Genomic DNA, 18,328 nt, shown 5'->3' with positions numbered 1-18,328 from the left:
AAGAGAGAGGTAGCCTCGGTCTCCGGCCTTATCCAGGGAGGAAAAAGCGGGTGAGACAGATGAGCGCGTCCGCGCAGAGAAGGGCGCGTTCCAAGCCTTCGCAACTTCTTCATGTAACTCAGGAAGAAAAGGAGCGGGCTTAGATTCCGGAGAAGTGCGCTCACCAGGGAGGAAGCTACCATCCAGCCGGGTTCGAGAGGGGGGCTCCGGTGCAGACCACTCGAGGCCGAGGCTCGCCGCGGCCAGCGCGAGTACTCGCATGAGCTCCTTCTCAATGTTGGCTCTCGTTGAGGGCTTGCGGGCAGGAGGCGCGAGGTCCTCAAAGCTCGCCCAATCCTCGCTGCCTGAAGCTACCAGAGAGCAGGAATCCTTTTCCCCCGACGCGGCCTCTGAACCGACTTCCTCTGATGAAGCGGCGGCAGACTGCGGGCGCTGAGCATCAGGAAGTGATTCGAGAGAGGCCGGTGAAGCTGGCGGGCGAACCGGCGAGCTTGGTCGGGCTGGAGCGGGTTCCGGGACCCGCTGCGAGCGGCGCTTTTTACGGCGCGGCATCGCGGCGGTGAATGCAGGCTTGGAAAAGGATGCCAGGCGAGTCCTCAGAGTCACCATCGGCAAAAGCTCGCAGTGAGGGCATCCGCCGTCAGCGAGCGCGAGCGCTGCATGGTCCTCACCCAGGCAGGAAACACAGATGACGTGCTTGTCTCCCTCGGTGAGTGGGGCTCGGCACGAGCCGCAAGAAGGCATCTTAAAAAAGACGCAGCTCTTTTAGGGGTGAGTGATGCAGGAAACACACACACACACACACAAAGGCAATGAAAGGATATAGGCGCCGGAAAGCGCAGCAGGTACGGCTGTAGAAGGCGGCGTTGGCCAGCAGCTTCGAGGGCTCGTCCCGCTGATGTGCTTGCTTCAACGACGCTGCTTCCGTGATCCAGCGATGCGTGCGCTTCGCTGAAGAGATTAAAATCAAGTGAGTCAGCCTTCTCGAGCTCCTTTTATAGAGGTAAGCCACGCCCGTTTCGGCGGGAAGTGGCGAGGAGGGCGCGAAGCGCCCTCATTGGCCTGATGTCATCTCAGGCCTCGCTCGATAGGCTTAAGCAGTTGCCGCAGAGCAGCCAATGAGCGAACAAGCCGTCTCGCCATAGCTGTCTGCTGCTGCCGCAACGCGTTTTACATATATGAAAATTAAAGGATAATTTTTGCTTCAGTGTTTCGTGAAAAGAGACTTTTCCCGTAGCGTTTTGATAAAACGCAGTACGAGAGGACTCTCGTAAGAGAACCACAAATTATTGGTCAGGAGGAAACTAGCTAAATTTAAGCAAATGCACTTCTTAAAAAGCCATTGGTGTCTCATCAAAAGTCAAAGACAGAATTATGTTTTTGGCAGAATATGGAGTGATGAATCACAATGAAAGTGAATCTGTCTTTGAAAATCTGCGTGCAAAACATAATAATAAATGCATCTCTATCACAGTGAAGCGTGGAGGAAGAAGAGTGTTTTAGCAGCTGGTAATGATGAGCTGATTCACTGGAAAGTCATTTAATGCTGCGGAGGACAGGAGGATATTGCAGAATGGCTTGATTCCCACAAATGAAAAGAGGAATGATGATCAGGTGTTAATTAAGTCCATCAGGCTCATGTTTTCGCCTGGGCAGAGTGCAGATTTGAACTCGATATAGTAAATATTTAGTCTTACATTGAACTCAAACGAACTGGAAGACATTTTTCAGCAACTCGTGTTTGAAGCCATTAACATTCAGTTGAACAACACTGACTCCTCATCCTGTAAAAAACACTACAGCACGATGGGAAAAGCTATTTCGTGCTGTGACTTTATCTACAGTATTTGTGCAATTCTTGCTAATTTGCAGAGCAGTGATTTAAAATGGTTAAGACCATTAAAAGACCACTAAATATTTTGCCATTTTTAGCTTGGCTCATTTTGATATTAATCGAAAAGTTCAGATAAAACCAGTGTGAATGCTGTAATAAGTAATTTCTTTCTTTTAATTTTAATTCTACATAAATTGATAATGACTGACTGTCCTTGTTAGCTTTGGAATATGTGGAGTAACAGCAGCTTTCTGGTTGGTGGATGAGGTTCACGTGATGCGTCGTTTGAAATTTCTCCCGCTGAAGGGTGAAGAAGACGTCTGACAACCGAACCGCTGTTCAGGTAAGTGAAGCTATTTTGTGCACGACCCTATTTTTTTTTTTTTTTTTTTTTTTTACAGTCTATATATTGTGTACGACCTAACATTAGATGTAATACACACAGCAGATATGCAACCACATGGGTTATCTTTTGCACTCATGTAGAAACAGATCAAGCCTGCAATGTGTTTACAGCTCTCTCTTTTTTTTGTATTTTTATTTAAAGGGACAATATGTAGCTTTTTAGGTATTTTATTATCTAAAATAAATATTTTTATTCATAAATATGCCCTCAATGGTGTACAAATACCTATGCCAATGTTCAGACTAATCCTCGTAAACGAAGAATTTATTATCTTTATATACATGGGACGGGTAGGTCTACGGAGGCTTCCATGTAGTTCCGCCATCTTGAAAAACTATAATAGCAGAGAGGGACAAAAAATACTAGGCCAACGCGTTTCCACAACGCGTTTCGTTCAGAACCAGCGTCACGTGACTGAAGTCAGCAGAAGCGGAGAAGCAGAGCAGAGAGAGGCGCTTGTCGCTGCCTGTCGCGAAGTTTAAAAGGATGCACTGTACGGTTATTTATACACCGTTCATTCATACATATGCTGAGTCACAGGATAAGGAGTCCTCGTCATCGAAAAAGTCCAAAATAGACCGTAAAAGGAAACGTGACCGGAGGATACAAAAACAAGGGTTAATGTCAGGATAGCTAATGCAGGAGAAAGCTTTCAAGAGAGATGCTGAAGTTGCCTGCTTTCTTCTTGACAGGTAAGTCAATGTTACGGTCTTAATTACAAGCTTATTTTTCATTGCTTTGTTGTGAGATTTATTATATAGACAGTAGAACATTTATAGTTATATCTATTTATCTATTCTATTCATAGTAAGTTAAACAGGCTCCTTGATGAATAGCAGCTATTGAGTAAAGGAACGTTAGAGAAGGCACGGATGATGATGATATCTAACAATGCACGTACTTCAAAAATATATGAATAAAGGCGGCATTACTACCATAGTTAATGTTTTTCACAGTCAGTACAGTCACAGTCACTGTTCATACTGCAACATTCTTTTTTTTGTTGATTCAAGTTTCAGTTTGTTTTAAATAACAAACCTGTTCACCCGAAGGAAAACTCGAAGTGCTATTATAAGACATCCTGTCATAGCTTTTTGGTACATAACGGCAACCGTAGATGCAACGCGCATTTGGAAAAGTGAGGCGCTGGAGAGCATTATTCGTTTGAATGCAAAATACAGTTTCACCACTAGATGGGAGAAATTCCCGCTTAGTGTCCCTTTAACCTTAACCTCGATTAAAAATCGACCGTGGCGGGTACAAAGGTTATTTTGGCAGGTTATGTAATTGCAATGTTTAAAAAATAGAAGAACATCTCTTTTTTGGAGCTTTTTTAAATACCTGAATTCAAACTCGGATGTCACCTTTTTCTTTATTGAAGTGAACTTTTGCCTATTCATACTTTGCAGTCACGTGACTACCATGGATACCTGGCAGGCAACAAACGGGTATTTTCAACGTAGAGTCCTGTAGTTCCAGGTCTTTCTAGTAGCTATCAAGTCTGTTAGCGAGCTAGCTGCATAACTATGGACTAGGATTAACTCCAAGGTAGCTAAATTGTGTAAAGCAGACAAGGTTTTTTAAGATAATCAAGCAGTAATAATTCCTCCGTAAATAATCTAGCTCTACTGTTGGGTCATCTCTGGTTCTCATTGAAAACCATAGATAATCACAAACCTCAAAACAACCTATCGCACACTTTTGTTGTTGTTAGCAAAAGGCGGTTTGAACGCACAGTTAGCCTAGCTTAGACTCATAACACAAACAGCTGACTCGCCGAACCAGCTGGTGGTGTTGATTGACGAAACTACAGGGTAACGTAAAGACACGATTAATTACATGATCATACACCCATTGTATTCAAACAACTGCTGAAATGACCTTTGATGGAGTGACGGAATGATCACTGCACAGACGTGTATACTATGAATGTAAAAAAGGCCACCCTTTGGAAATGGACTCTCCCAACTCCCCCGCCTCTGTTCGTGATTTGGTCTGTTCTAAAACTTTCCGGGGAGTTGAAAACAAGATCCTATCGAGAGAAGATGTATAGATGTGCTTGTTTATTATAAATTACAGTTAAATTCGGCAGAAATGTTGTCATCTCGAGATTTGAGGATTGCGTGTGTGCGTGCAACTAACTGTAAGTACATTTGTATATTTTATTGCATAATACGTTCGTAAGGGAGTTTGAGGATCGCGCTCGCGGCACTCCATCTGAGTGTTTGCATTGTTTGTTATGTATGCACTTTGTATTGTCGCTCGAATAGCACGTGATCCTCCCGCGTTGTTTATCTGTAAAGTGTTTTATATATCTGCGTGTTGTGTGGACTTAGACTGAGTCTCGGGGAACATGTACGGGCATGTTTATCTGGCGAGTTAGATGCACTCGCTGTTAGCACTATGTGCATTAGGCATACAGTGCAGTAAAATACTAATTTCTATAAAGAATATATATTTATGTATATTATTATATTTCTTTATTTCTCTAATGCCCTTTAACCTTGCTGATTATACTTATACCAGTATTCTAGTACTGTTTATAGATCTTTGATTTATACTAATTGGTTTATTTATATTTTGTATATTGTTTATGTTTACAGAACCACACACATGACATTTGCACAATAAATCATCTTCAAGTACCCCCTGGTGTGAGACGTTATGTTCTAACCGGACATCCTGTAGCCCTTCTAAACTCTGAACCAGAAAGATAAAAGAGTGAGCAGCAAGTTTTACATGGTCCTTCGAGCCGGAGAGTGGACTGCTACAGCCATGTCTCACCCAGAAAGAGAAGCCCCTGCCGTACGACCAAGGAGACAAGTTAACCCTCCAGCTTACTTTGAAGACTATGAGCTCAGTGGACCTGGGCTTCGTCGACAACAACCACTGTCGCCTACCTACCCGGCTGTACAGGATGACGAACCGCCAAGTCCTACAGGTTACTCCAGATCCACTTCTCCAGTCAGCCAAGCATCAGATCGTCCAGAATGGAGATTGACCGACCGATGGGACAGCACTTATGACAAGTTGAGAGAAGAGAATGCTACATTGCAACGGCAAGTGAAACAGCTGCCAGAGCTTACAGCTATGTTTGAAGAGATTAAGCGGGAGAACGCAGCCTTGCAACGACAAGCTAGCCAGCTCCCTGAGATCATCACAGCATTACAAGAGATGCGTCAACAGAATGCTGTACTCTGTAATGAGCTTCAAAGCCTGAAATTTGAACGTGGAGCTTCACCTGAGTCAGTCACTTCACCGATGCCATCACCACGCTCTCACTCTCCAGCAGTCGACATTCAGACTCCACAGCCATACCGCCCAATAGCAGCCCCACGCTCCAGGTTACCACCACCTGTCGTTAATAGACAGCCATGCCCATCTGCGCCAGGAGAAAGCTCAGAGCTGATTGAGGACCTGAGAAACATGAACATTTCTTCCTCCTCACAAGAGAGAATCCCCTTTACAAAACAGTATAGTCACTCACCGCAGATCAGGTATGCCAACTCGACCCCGTATTCACTTCCACCTCAGCTGCCTGAATATGTGGTCCCATCACGGGACTGGAGGAGGCCAGCCCATGCAGAATACAGTTCAAAGCATCTCTTTCCTTCATCTACTAATGAGAAAATCTACAGAGGTCCAGCCCCTACCATCCCATTTCTAACGTCCCCTGACCCTAGGGCGTTTTCAAGGCTGAGAATTGCTTTGGAGAACATCCTGCCTGACGATGCCACAGAACACTTTAAGTTTCAAATCCTCACCGACCATCTGAAACTGGAGGAAGCCCTCCTAGTGGCGGACTCTTACAGCAATTCGAGGTTTCCCTTCACAAACACTATGAGAGCTCTGAATAAAATGTATGGTCAACCTCACCAATTAGCCCTGCAACGAATCTCTGAGCTGATGGATGGATCTAACATACGCAGTGGAGATATAAAAGCCTTCAGGATGTTTGGACTGCAGGTGCGCTCTCTTGTCAGTATGTTGCAACAGCTAGGCCACAAAGGTAATGTAGGGCTGGAATGTGGATCACATGTGTCTCGCCTCCAAAGTAAACTGCCACATGACCTCAGATCTAGTTTCAAAAGATATACCCACCCACTGCAAGTTGCTATTCCCACACTGCTGGACTTTGCGGATTGGCTGGAATATGAGCTTCAAGTACAGGAAGACAATAGCCAGTATACTTGTCACCCAAAGCAGGACTCCTCAGCACACATCAGAGAGGTGAGAAAAGAGCCTAAGCAGCCTCGCAGACCAACTACTGTTCTCCTTGGTACTGAAAAGTCACCATCCATGCTGACAACATCAGCCACATTTAAACCAGCTCCAGTCAGAGCAGAGAAGGTAAAGGCCTTTTGTCCGTACTGTGACAACAACAAGCATTATTTGAATGGCTGTGACAACTTCAAGCTTCTCAGCAAAGACATGAAGATAGACTGGATAAAGACTAAAAACCGATGCTGGCGTTGTGGTCGTGGACACCAAGCAGCCAACTGCACTCTAAAGACTCTCTGTCCAACTTGTAACAGGAAGCATCTTCTAGTAATGCATGAAGTCAATGATAAAGTCAAGCCATATCAGCAAAATACAGTTCCTTCTAGTGCAGTTTTGTATGTTGACCGCCCAACATCCGGCAGTAAAGTGCTTCTCAAAGTGGCAAAGGTACTGATCAGGAATGGTAACAGGGCGATGGAGGCTTATGCTGTGTTGGACGATGGATCAGAGCGGACCATCATTCTGCATGATGCAGTAGAGAAATTGGGACTTGTAGGGGAACCCAAGGATCTTATGCTTCGCACAGTGAGACAAGATACCCAGGTCATACACGGGGCGGCAGTGACTTTTACTGTGTCCCCAACTGCTAACCCCAGTAAAGTCTACAAGATCTGTAAGGCCTTCACAGCCAACGTACTCAACCTGGCAGAACATACTCACCCAGTCAGTGCACTGCAGAGAAAGTTCACGCATCTTGCCGGGTTACCACTACAACAGTTGAACAAGGTACATCCTGTGCTTCTCATTGGCTCTGATTGCCCCCACCTTATCACACCTATACAGCCAGTCAGACTGGGACCCCCGGGTGGTCCGGCAGCAGTGAGAACACGTTTGGGATGGACACTGCAGGGTCCAACTCAAGAATTGAGCAGTCTTCTATCCCCTGATCAATGCTTCTTTACCTCGCTGCGGCCCGTCAATGACCTTTATGCAAACGTGGAGAGACTGTGGCAAATGGATGTTCTACCTTACCAGAGTGAAAAGGTGATCACCAGGTCACGCCAAGACAAAGAATCCATTCAGCTTCTGCAAGAAAACACTGTGAGAGTGGATGTTGCTGGTGTTCAGCGATATGCTACTCCCCTGCTACGTGTCAAGAACATGCCTCGTCTCTGCGCACCTAAGGAAGCGGTTTTACCCCAGTTAAGGGCAATTGAGAAACGACTTGAAAGGGACCCTGATCTGGCTGCAGTATACCAAGAGGAGCTAGTCAAGCTAGTGCAAGCTGGGTATGTTGTCAAACTTAATCAGGAACAGGTGAACAGCACGAAGGAAGCCTGGTACATCCCGCACCACATGGTGCAACATAATGAGAAGAATAGGGTGGTCTTCAACTGTTCATTCTCATACCAAGGGCACAACCTAAACGAGCTCCTACTACCTGGTCCAACACTTGGTCCGTCACTTCTGGCAGTCCTTTTGCGTTTCCGGGAGCACTCTATTGCCATCAGTAGTGACATCCGTGGCATGTTCCATCAGGTACGCCTCTTGCCAAAGGATAAACCACTGCTGAGATACATCTGGAGAGATATGCAAAGAGACAGAATCCCTGATGTCTATGAATGGCAGGTACTGCCTTTCGGGACTACTTGCAGTCCGTGTTGTGCCTCGTTTTCTTTACAGAAGCATGTAATAGATCACAGCCATCCTGGAGAGGACACAAGGGTTTCAGTGGAGAAGTCATTTTATGTGGACAATTGTCTTCAGAGCTTTGCTTCCCGTGACATGGCCAAGAATCTGGTTGACAAACTCTGCAGCCTGCTAGCATCAGGTGGCTTTGAGCTACGACAGTGGGCTAGCAATGACCCTTCAGTTATCAGCCATCTGCCAGAGGATATTCAATCTCAGAGCAGCATCCTCTGGCTCCGTGACGGTCACCAAGAGGCTCAGGAATCAACACTTGGCCTGCATTGGAATTGTCAGTCCGACACCCTCTCATACAAACGACGCAAACCTGACTGTCAAGTGCCCACAATGCGAAGCATCTACCAGATTCTTGCTCGCCAGTATGATCCGCTCGGTTACATTGTACCATTCACCACTCGAGCTAAGGTGTTAGTACAGAGGTTGTGGGACAAAAGGAGGGAGTGGGATGACCCACGGCTACCAGAGGACCTAATAGACTCTTGGAAACACTGGGAGAGCGAGCTGGAAGGCCTGCAACATATCACTTTGCCTAGATGTTATTGCAGCAAGGAACTAGACTGCCCCACTAGTAATAGGCAGCTTCACATCTTTTGTGATGCCTCAGAGAAAGCTTACGGATCTGTGGCTTACTTAAGAACAGAGAACCCTCAAGGTATAGTGGAGGTGGCCTTCGTAACAGCTAGATCCCGTGTTGCTCCCAAGAAACAACAGAGCATTCCTCGTCTTGAGCTGTGTGCAGCACTCACAGGAGCGCAGCTTGCTAAAGTCCTGAAGACAGAGCTAACATTACCACTCAATAGTGTCACTCTGTGGTCCGACTCCACTACTGTACTGACCTGGCTTTTATCAGATTCCTGCAGCTTTAAGGTTTTTGTGGGGACCAGAGTGACAGAGATACAGGACTTAACTGAATCTGACACATGGCGTTATGTACAGTCAGGTGACAACCCTGCAGATGCCATAACGAGAGGAAAGTCTCCCTCTGATCTCAACAGAGACAGCATATGGAACCAAGGTCCAGCATTCCTCAGACAACCACCAGGAAGCTGGCCAGAGATGCCACCATTAGCTCACACAAACCAAGACAGTGAGCTAAAAAAGTCTAGCTTCTGTGGACTGTTAACCTCTGCTCTTCCACTGCCAGATCCTCAGCAATTTCACACATTCACAGACTACCTAAAGGCCCTTATACAACCATCCAATGAGAGCTCTCCCCCTATTTTAACTGCTGAGGATTATAAAGAAGCTGAACTCAATGTACTCCGTCAGATCCAAGCAGACTCATTTCCTGAAGAGGTGTCCCATTTACAATCTGGTAAACCTCTGCCAAGTAGCAGTCGACTGCTGTGCCTAGCCCCTGATCTAGATTCCGACACACATCTTGTACGTGTCATCTCTTGGTCGTCTCCGACAGATCAGTGAACTAGAAGAAGATACCATTCATCCTATTGTCCTTGACCCACATCACCACTTAGTAAGGACCTTTTAATTGTTCAAATTCACGTTGTGAATTTGGGGGCGGCTGTAAAAAAGGCCACCCTTTGGAAATGGACTCTCCCAACTCCCCCGCCTCTTTTCGTGATTTGGTCTGTTCTAAAACTTTCCGGGGAGTTGAAAACAAGATCCTATCGAGAGAAGATGTATAGATGTGCTTGTTTATTATAAATTACAGTTAAATTCGGCAGAAATGTTGTCATCTCGAGATTTGAGGATTGTGTGTGTGCGTGCAACTAACTGTAAGTACATTTGTATATTTTATTGCATAATACGTTCGTAAGGGAGTTTGAGGATCGCGGTCGCGGCACTCCATCTGAGTGTTTGCATTGTTTGTTATGTATGCACTTTGTATTGTCGCTCGAATAGCACGTGATCCTCCCGCGTTGTTTATCTGTAAAGTGTTTTATATATCTGCGTGTTGTGTGGACTTAGACTGAGTCTCGGGGAACATGTACGGGCATGTTTATCTGGCGAGTTAGATGCACTCGCTGTTAGCACTATGTGCATTAGGCATACAGTGCAGTAAAATACTAATTTCTATAAAGAATATATATTTATGTATATTATTATATTTCTTTATTTCTCTAATGCCCTTTAACCTTGCTGATTATACTTATACCAGTATTCTAGTACTGTTTATAGATCTTTGATTTATACTAATTGGTTTATTTATATTTTGTATATTGTTTATGTTTACAGAACCACACACATGACATTTGCACAATAAATCATCTTCAAGTACCCCCTGGTGTGAGACGTTATGTTCTAACCGGACATCCTGTAGCCATTCAATACTCTGAACCAGAAAGATAAAAGAGTGAGCAGCAAGTTTTACAATGAAGGTTGCTTTTCTCATCTGCGGTTAGTGCATCCAATCGCACAACAACTATCTGGCATGTCGTTTAAGGCCTATTTATACTTCTGCGTCGAACTGCCACCGTAGCTACGTCGTAGGCTGTGTGTAGCGCGCGTACCCTACGGCGTACCCTGACGTGCACCTCTCCAAAAATGTAACAACGCGCCAATTCTAGCTGTACACAAGCGCTGTGATTGGTCTGCCAGAACCCCTCCCTCGGGGTTTCACATGCTCCCTAGGTGCGCGTCAACGCGGACAACGACACAGAAGTATTAATTAAAACCAACACGTTGCCTATATGGCGTATAGGCTCCGGCGTAGGTCCGACGCAGAAGTATAATGAGGTCTTTACACCTCAAAACACCAACTTTTGTATAGTAAAACTGGCGACATCCTGGCAAGATCCTTGATTAGTTTTCTGGGTTTTGTTGCTGGAGAATGACGTTCTTGCACGCCAGCCAGTACTTGTGACGTCACGTGCAAAGTATGAATATGGTAGCTGATTCACAACTTGAGAATGCGAGTACAGAGTGCGACCGGGGTGCGATAGACCGGCCTGCGGGTCATTCAATAGTGCCACATTATAAGCAATCATTTCCTGTATAAAATGTAACCGAAGCAACCTTATTTTAATTTGTTACCTAAATTTATTTACAGTAGGTGGATGAATATTTGTATATGTATTTATTAATTTAGTATTTTGTCTTAGCTGCTGTGAGGAAAAAAATCGTCTGACACATGCCACTGATCAGGAGATAGAAGCAACAATACAAAGATGGCTTCAGCTTGCTCCTGATAGATGGAGGGATGGAGGAAGGAGAGCGCTTGAGGAGAAGAGAGGGGCTGCAGAGCTGTACTTCACTTCCTGAAGACAGTCCTAAATAGCATCACTTTTTGGATGTACTTGGACCGAGGGAAAAGTTATTTTGTGGCCCGGAGCTGGGCCAGAAAAAAATTGCTATGTGGGAGTCTAATCCTGTTAACATGAAATAAGCCTGCTCCCGAGCAGGTTTAAGCTTGCGCACCTGTTGCTATGACAGCAAGTCCAGGATGTGCGTCGAAGAACCAAACAATCCAAGATCATGCCAAATCGCCAACAATCAAATCCAGCTAAGTGAGTTAGCGACGTACGAAGAACGGGCCCCTGGTCCCACTGGAAGAAGAGATAATATCTCAATGTGATTCTCCTGGTTAAATAAAGGAAATAATAAAAAAAATATATTGGTGTCATTGAGCTGGAAATTGGTACTATTTTTAACAAGAAATGGAAGATTAGAGATTGGTCTGATACTGAGCACAGAAGAATAACTGCAGTTTTAAAAAATTTAGGAAAAACTCCTTGCCGTAGGGAATGATTAACAATATTCAAGATGTCTGGTAATAATCATTACTGTTTTGAGAAATTAGCGGGAGATGTGCTGAGAAAGCATCTAGAGGAATTCATAACTGATATGACCTGTGTAAGTGTACTGGGGCTGACAGCTAAGACAAATTACAAAGTTGGACAAATTACTTTGAGACTATCAGGGGAGTTGGAGACCCTACAAGTTCAAGAAAAGTGAGCAGAATTGATTTGATAAAAGAAAGGATTTATTAAAAAACATCATCCATATATTCCACAACTTTTATACTTTTCAACGATCAACACTGAAAACTGATTGCATCAGTATACAATGAAAACAATTAATATATGCAGTGTAACAGACTGTCTTTAGTGTAGCACATCATTGGGTTCATGGTGTCTTGAAATCTTTAGACAGGACAAACAAATATCAGTAAAAATGAGGGGCTCAGAATGCAAGAATACAAAACTCTTATTTGGCAAGAACTGGCATTTAAGTGCTCTTTTCCAAAACATAGTGAGCTAAGGTGCCTTGTGAGTAGTGAGAATGAAAGAAGCAACATTAGTCACAACATAAATGTCTTCTTTCTTGGCCACTCTGTCTTTTTTCTCAATATAGAGAATGAGTCTTTTAACCCAAGGTGTCCTGGGGTTTAGACAGATCTTTTCTCCACTTGATAAACCAGCACTGAAAAGAAAAGAAAAAAGATTTATGTATAGAAGATACAGTACTGTTTACAAAGATTTGTTTTAGATTAATTTAATGTAATAATTTACAATCAAGAGCATACTAGAGCTTAATAAAATATTTTGTATAAATCTTAAACATAGCCTACATTTAATTTATTTTAATTTATGAATACGACTCCCATAAACTAAATGGTCCATTCCCTTTTTGCTTAATATAAAAATGCTTTATAATGCTCAAGTTTTTTACTAATTATTTCATAATATGAATAATGTGTAAGGATTATTCAATTCAATTTGATGACATTTTACTATTAGCCTAATTGACATCTTTAATCTTGAAAAGGGATTTTTTTTAAAGGCAGTTAAAACAGTTAGACTAAAGATAGTCGTAATATGGCTTTAAATAGCCTTATTTTATTTAGGCCTATTTTTATTTTTTTTAAATGTCAAAAAAAAAAAAAGACAAAAAAGCATTCATTTTGAGATATCCTTCAATGTTCAATTTCAGTTAACGCAACCTTTAATTAAATCGTTGCCACGCTAGGTTCTTTTGTTGCTCAATCCTGCCATTATCATTCTGCAAGGAGAGGATACAGACCTTACGGACTGACAATCTGTGCGTTCTGGAAAAGTCCAGGGGTCTCATTTATAAAACTGTGCGTAGGAACATTACTAAAATGTACGTGCGCCCGAAAGCAAAAAATGGCGTACGCAAAAAAATATTCAGACTTATAAAACCGTTCGTACGGCAGAACCTGCGCAGAATTCACTTTATAAATCCCAGTCAGCGGAAGATTGTGCGCACATGCGTCTCCTGCCCGAAATAACCATATATGGAGCTTACAACGCCTAGTTTTACTATGCAGATCCTCATCTGCATATCATTTGCATATGATTATTCATCCACGTGATAACGTTTAACGGTACAAGACACATTACATAAATAAAAATCAAGTAGTTGCCTATCCTTGCCTTGTTTTTGAATACATAAATCAAATAGTGTAAAATACATTTCAGAGAAAGTTTTTCTCAATCCTTTCCACTGGCTGAATTGTATTTTTAATTGATATTTTTAATGTAAACAGATAAGCCTTGGGCATTATTTGCACGAAACTATTTTCTCAGACAATCTGGTATTATCATGATAAGCAGTTTTCTCTGTGGTTAAAACATTAAAACACAGCATGCCAGAGGAAAAGTGTTCAAAAACATCGCATCCACAACAAATATTTCTATTGACTGAATTTGAATATAAAAATGTTGTAACTTAATGATTTCATGTTTAAGTGCTTAACTCCATTAATTTGAATGGCATATTTAATCTAAATGTTTATATCAGAAGTAAAACATAGTTTAAATCATTATTTTATTTATTTAAACTGTTATTTGCGTCAGTTTCACTAAACGGCCCAACGCGCTCGCTGTCGCGGACTTTTAAGAAGGGATGGATATTTCCTTTAAGTGACAGGCTTGGTGAGTGAAATTATATTTGTATTATCTTTCTGTGTTAAATTTTCTTTAGATTTTCTGTCTAAAAGTGACCAAAAAGACACTTAACTCCAGCTCACCATCGGTGTCGCCAATTCCTTTTGTCTCCAGAATGTGCGTACGCACGGCTCAAAGTTTGCTTAAAGGTGCGCACATTCTCCCGTCAAGTTTTTTTTTTATAGATCACAACCTTTGCGTGGGAACTGGCGTACGTACGTTTCCAGACCAGTTTTGTGCGTACGCACGCTTTATAAATGAGACCCCAGAACGGCCGTCCAACCGAGGGCCGTCGGCACAAAAAAAGTGTAGGCTAATAGAGCAATATGAACAGCCAACAGCAGGGGCACTAATACTATCACTTAGGCTACATGCTACGTGTAAAAAAAGAAGATAGGAAGAAGAGTCTGCCTATAGCCACTGACAGAAAGTTAGTTTTATAAGGCTTAGGCTACCTATACTGCACTTTACAATTTGCTTAAATTATATTTGAATAGTTAAGTTATAGTAGGCTATATAGCCTAGCAGTGGTCTCCGACGTGGTGCCTGTGAGTTGCTCACTAAACACATTCTAGCTCCAACTTGCCAATAGCGATCCACTGTAAATCGGGGCTCCAGATCTCGACTACATTTTGCGACTTTTTTTCGTGCCGGTGCAACTAAACATTTGCACTTTTGCCTCTACAAAATTACCCAACTCTCTTTAATTAGGCCTATACGCTGTCATTTGCGTTGAGTAGCCTATGAGAAACATCAAATGGCAAATTCTCAAAAAGCGGAACAAAACGTACTCGGTTACTAACGTAACCTCGGTTCTCTCTAGAAGAGGGAACGAGTACTGCGTTTTATCAAAACGCTACGGGAAAAGTCTCTTTTCACGAAACACTGAAGCAAAAAATTATCCTTTAATTTTCATATATGTAAAACGCGTTGCGGCAGCAGCAGACAGCTATGGCGAGACGGCTTGCTCGCTCATTGGCTGCTCTGCGGCAACTGCTTAAGCCAATCGAGCGAGGCCTGGGATGACATCAGGCCAATGAGGGCGCTTCGCGCCCTCCTCGCCACTTCCCGCCGAAACGGGCGTGGCTTACCTCTATAAAAGGAGCTCGAGAAGGCTGACTCACTTGATTTTGATCGCCGAAGCGAACCAGAGTGAACCGTACGCACGGCAGAGAATGCAGTACTCGTTCCCTCTTCTAGAGAGAACCGAGGTTACGTTAGTAACCGAGTACGTTCTCTTACGAGAGTCCTCTCGTACTGCGTTTTATCAAAACGCTACGGGAACCCCTTGCAAAACGCCGTGCGTGCTGGGATAAAAACACTGATCACCGGAAGCTTTTTCAGGCATACAGTGCATAATCACCAGATTGACTCACACAGAGTCAGGGAATAAGGGTGAGAGCCTTAAATCCCTATATTTTAGCGTCGTAGAAAAACATGTCCACAGACGCAAGTATAATCATCACATAGACAGGGTAGGGAACCTGAACTAATGTGGAAAATGTAGGTCTTACACAGTTCTGCCCAAGATAGTCGGTAGCGCATAGCGCATGAGTTTCAGCGGTCTGATTAGACGGCTGAACAGATTACACCGACAAAAGCTTAGCCTGCAAGGCGGGAACCTCTAGGTTATAAAACCTGATAAATGTAGACGGCGAGGCCCAACCTGCCGCCGTACATATATCCTGTAGGGAAATCCCGCTGGACCAAGCCCACGAAGAAGCAACGCTTCTCGTAGAGTGTGCTCTGACTCCCAGAGGGCATGGAATGCCCTTGGCAGTATAAGCCAGCGCTATGGCGTCAACTATCCATCTGGATAGACTTTGTTTCGAAACAGCCATTCCTTTGGAACGTCCGCTGAATGAGACAAAGAGTTTCTCTGTCTGTCTGAAGACAGCAGAGCGGGACATATAAGCTCTTAAAGCCCTAACAGGGCAAAGAAAACTCGAGTCCCCTTCCTCACTCGATGCCGGCAGGGCAGCCAGGGATATAACCTGAGCCCGAAAAGGCGTGTTGAGGGATTTCGGCACATAGCCATGCTTAGGTTTGAGTATGACTTTAGAGTCATTAGGACCAAACTCCAAGCACGCCGGGCTCACAGAGAGCGCGTGCAGGTCGCCTATGCGCTTCACTGAAGCGAGAGCCATCAAAAACACTGTTTTGAAAGACAAATGTTTCAGGCTAATAGACTGGATAGGCTCGAAAGGGGCACCTTTCATGGCCGCTAGGACCGTAGAAAGGTCCCACAAAGGAACTGAAGGAGGTCTGGGTGGATTCAGTCTCCTAGCTCGCCTGAGGAAGCGGATGACTAAATCATTCCTTCCCAGCGACTGACCCAGCGTTGAACCAAAGAAAGCTGAAATAGCCGCCACATACACTTTGAGCGTGGAAGGGGATCTGCCCTTATCCAACAGCTCTTGTAGGAAGGAGAGAACCTCCGTTACCTCACATTCGAGGGGTGAAATGCTCCGAGCTGCACACCAGCCGGAGAAAACCGACCACTTCGAAGCATAAAGCCGCCGTGTCGACGGTGCTCTAGCCTGAGTGATGGTATTCACGACTCCCTCTGTGAGACCAACGGGTATCCGTTGAGCACCCACACATGAAGGGACCACAGTTCCGGGTGTGGGTGCCAAATCGAGCCCCCGGCCTGCGAGAGGAGATCTCTCCTCAACGGCAGCGGCCATGGAGCGATATCTGCTAACTGCATCAGAACTGGGAACCATGTTTGGTTCTCCCAGAACGGAGCTACAAGCAGGACTGGGCATTTCGTTTCCCTGACCCGTTCCAGCACCTGTGGCAGGAGGGAGACGGGGGGAAAAGCGTATAACGGGCAGCGCGGCCACCTCCGGGACAGCGCGCTGTCGGTCTTTGAAAAGAACGCGGGGCAGTGCGCGTTTTCGCGGGACGCGAAAAGGTCCACCTCCGCTCTGCCGAATCTCTCCCACAACAGCCGGACTGTTTGTGGGTGTAGAGACCATTCGCCCGGGGGAACATTGTTCCTGGACAGTCTGTCTGGGCCCACATTCTGAAGCCCAGGTACATGCACTGCTCTCAGCGAGCGTAAGTTGTGCTGAGCCCATAGTAGGAGGCGTTTCGCCAGCCTGTACAGGGATATGGATTTCAGACCGCCCTGGCGATTTATGTAGGACACCACAGCCATGTTGTCCGAACGGACTATGACGTGTTCGTCCTTGATGCGGGGACAAAAACGCGTCATCGCGTTGTGCACTGCCAGCATTTCTAGGCAGTTTATGTGTAGGAGCTTTTCTCGTTCCGACCACAGGCCGAAGAACGGTCTGCCCTCGAGCAGAGCTCCCCATCCCGAGGTGGATGCGTCTGTCGACACCATCCTCACTCTCGAGGAAGTCCCCAGGCTTACACCTGATTGATACCAGTCGTCCGCCGTCCAAGGCGCCAGGGCTGAAACACAGCTCTGATCGACCTTGAGGCGTAATCGACCGGTCGCCCACGCTCCGCGCGGTACCCGCGTTTTCAACCAGAACTGCAGCGGGCGCATGCGGAGCAAGCCCAGCCGGAGAACTGACGATGCTGAAGCCATGAGACCCAGCATCTTTTGAAACTTCCTGAGCGGGGTGACAGCGCCGCGGCGGAAAGACCTCGCCGCGCGCTGAATGATCAACACGCGCTGTGGTGACAGCCGCGCTGTCATAGACTGTGAGTCCAGAACGACGCCCAGGAACAAAATCGATTGACTGGGGTTCAATGAACTCTTTGTCCAGTTGACTGTGATACCAAGATTCTCGAGGTGATCGAGTAAAATGGTTCTGTGCTCCACGAGCTGTGATCGTGATTGAGCTAGGATCAACCAGTCGTCCAAATAGTTCAGCACTCGCATGCCTCTGAGTCTGAGAGGAGCGAGCGCTGCGTCCATGCATTTCGTAAATGTACGGGGTGCTAGGGACAAGCCGAATGGCAGGACTGTATACTGGTATGTCTGACCCTCGAAGGCGAATCTCAAGTATCGCCTGTGGTGTGACGCTATTTGTATTTGAAAATACGCGTCCTTCAGATCTATTGACATGAACCAGTCTTCTCGGCGAACATGCGCGAGAATTTTGCTGGTTGTGAGCATTTTGAAACTGCGTTTCACCAATACTCTGTTCAACCGTCTTAGATCCAGTATGGGTCTGATACCGCCGTCCTTTTTGGGGACTAGAAAGTATCTGCTGTATAGCCCTCCTTCGCTTAGAGCTGGGGGAACGCGCTCTATCGCCCCTTTGCTTATCAGTTTTGATATTTCGGCTCGAAGTAGGTGAGCTACTTCCA

This window comes from Scardinius erythrophthalmus (genome assembly GCF_964197995.2).
Source record: "Scardinius erythrophthalmus genome assembly, chromosome: 2".
Classification (NCBI taxonomy): Eukaryota; Metazoa; Chordata; class Actinopteri; order Cypriniformes; family Leuciscidae; genus Scardinius; species Scardinius erythrophthalmus.
The sequence above is the reverse complement of the archived record's forward strand: the minus strand, read 5'-3'. Positions refer to the sequence as shown.